Genomic DNA, 2872 nt, shown 5'->3' with positions numbered 1-2872 from the left:
ATATATGCACCCCTATGTTCATAGCAGCACAATTCACCATAGCTAAGATTTGGAAACAGCCTAAGTGCCCATCAGCAGATGAGTGGATTAGAAAACTGTGGTATATCTACACAATGGAATATTATGATGTTGTAAAAAAGAAGGAATTCTTACCATTTGAAGGAACTGGAGAGCATTATGCTAAGCGAAATAAGCCAGTCAGAGAAAGATAAATATCACATAATCTCACTCATTTGTGGAATATAATGAACAACATAAACTGATGAACAGAAATAGACACAGAGACAGAGAAGCATCAATCCGACTGTCAAATTTCAGTGGGAAGGCCGGGGAGGGGGCAGGTAAGAGATCAACCAAAGGACTTGTATGCATGCATGTAAGAATAACCAATAGACACAGACACTATGGGGGTGAGGGCATGTGCCTGGGGTGAGGGGTTGGGGTGGACAGGGGAAGGCCAGTGAGGGGTAAAGGAGACGTATATAATACTATACGTAATACTTTAAATAATTAAAAAAATAAAATCAGGAAAAAAAGGTTGAGTGAGTTTTACCTATTGATAGAGTTTAAAAGATGAGTATGTTTTACCTATAAAACTCAGGATAACAAAAGCATCTTTGATTTGTAATCTTGCACTCATAAATACTGAATATAATGTCTACTTATGCAGCTTAGGTATGATCACTATCATACTTTGAATTCTAATAAACATCAAGTTAAGAAAATCTTGAAGCCCTAGTTACCAGTACTTGTGAATGTGACTTTATTTGGAAATAGGAAGTTTGCAGCTATAAAAAAAAAAGAAGTAAAGGCATGTCACTCAAAGCATACTTCCACATTTTCCTTTATCCACAATGTTTATATTGGCTTGAACTTTAAGTTTCTGCTCCATATTATCCAGGTTCTTCCAGTGTTTGTTTCCCTCAATCCTCCCTTATCTCTAAACTGATGTATATAATTCAGCAATCTGCATACATTTTACTTAACATGTATGTTTGATGTATTTTCTATAATACTAGAGGCCTGGTGCACGAAATTCATGCATGGTGGAGGGGAGGAGGGGTCCCTCAGCCCAGCCTGTACCCTCTCCAATCTGGGACCCCTTGGCTGATGCTCAACTGCCTCTCGCAATCTGGGACCGCTGGCTCCTAACTGCTCGCCTACCTGCCTGCCTGATCAACCCTAACCACCTCTGCCTCACCCTGCACCTTGGACCCAATATTTCCTCCTCTGGCCGGTCGAAGGAACCCGGGACCTGGGCTTCCCTCTCGCAATCTGGGACCGCTGGCTCCTTCCTAACCACTCACCTGCCTGCCTGCCTGATCACCCATAACCACCTCTGCCTTCCTGCCTGATCACCCCTAACTGCTCCCCTGCTGGCCTGATCACCCCTAAGCACCTCTGCCTCACCCCCCACCCGGGACCCAGGATTCATTCTTCTGGCCAGTCGCAGGCACCTGGAACCCGGGCTTCTCTCCCTCTGGCCAGCTGCAGGCACCCAGGACCTGGGCCGGCTTTGCCCAGGCCAGCCGCAGCTGCAGGGGACTGTGGTGGGTGGCTTCGCCCCGACCGCAGCCGCTGGTGCCCAGGACCGTGGGGCGGGTGGCTTGTCTCTCTCCCAGGCCACAGCCACAGCTGCTGGCACCTGGGACCCTGAGGCAGGCAGCTTGTCCCTCTCCTAAGGCGCAGGCACAGCCGCTGGTGCCTGGGACCATGGGGCATGTGGCTTGTCCCTCTCCCAGGCCTCAGGCACAGGCACAGCCACTGGCACCCAGGACCACAGGGCGGGCGGCTTTTCCCTCTCCTGGGCCGCAGGTGCAGCCGCTGGTGTCCGGGACCACAGGGTGGGGAGCTTGTCCCTCTCCTGGGCTGCAGCCTGACTGGTCCCCATTCCTCTCTTGAGAGCTCATTTATGCCTGGCTGGTCCCTATACCTCTTTCCCCAGTGTTGAGTGTCTGAGCAGTTACGGTAGTTATGGCGTGATGGCATGAGGTAGTGATGATGTGAGGGCATGGTGACCATTTGCATATTAGCTGTTTATTACATAGGATTAGAACTTAGGCTCCTTGGAAAACAGTCTCTGGTATGCAGTTTAACATACAGAATGCTTTTTAAGGACCCTTGAGATCAACACTTATGGAAGGGAGTGGAAGGAAGCAGGATTGAGCAGAGGGAGAAGTTGAGCTGCAGTTCAAGATCAACAGCAACCATTGACTTTCAGAGTTGTGTTACATTGGGTTAAACTGGCTGGCCTATATATACTCCTGCATAGATCAGTCACTGGGTGTGGGCCACCCCCAGGAATGAGAGAGCATGTCCTTATGCAAGGTGGCTCTTCACAGCTGAGTTGATCACTTGAGAGGGCTGACAGTTCGAAGTTCTCTGGCAACAGCACCCCCTAGCAGCTGAGATAGTAAGTCTCTCACTAAAAGGAACCTGCATACAACATTACAATGTCCCCTACGTGGAAGAATGACTATACACAGGAATTTATTTTACCTTAATGCAAAAGATGATCTCCTGATTCTTTATAGGGGTTGATTTTTTTAAATATGAAATAAGAGATGTCATGTTCAAAACTTTTGCAAATGAAGGATTATTTCATAAATAAAGGAAATAATTACCCACTTATTTATTATTTTATTATTACTATTATTTTTAAATTTGTCTTTGTTGTTGAAAGCATTCCCGTTTTATTCCCCATTGACCCCTCCACCCGCCCGCCCCCAGGCCTTCATCACACTATCACCTGTGTCCATGGGTTATGCTTATCTACACTAATAAAAGAGAAACATGCAAATTGGTGTCACTCCGCTACCCTTCCCATTGGCTAATCAGGGTGATATGCAAATTAACTGCCAGCCAAGATGGC

Source organism: Myotis brandtii, unplaced genomic scaffold (genome assembly GCF_000412655.1).
Source record: "Myotis brandtii unplaced genomic scaffold, ASM41265v1 scaffold124, whole genome shotgun sequence".
Taxonomy (NCBI): domain Eukaryota; kingdom Metazoa; phylum Chordata; class Mammalia; order Chiroptera; family Vespertilionidae; genus Myotis; species Myotis brandtii.
This window is presented reverse-complemented; position numbering follows the sequence as displayed.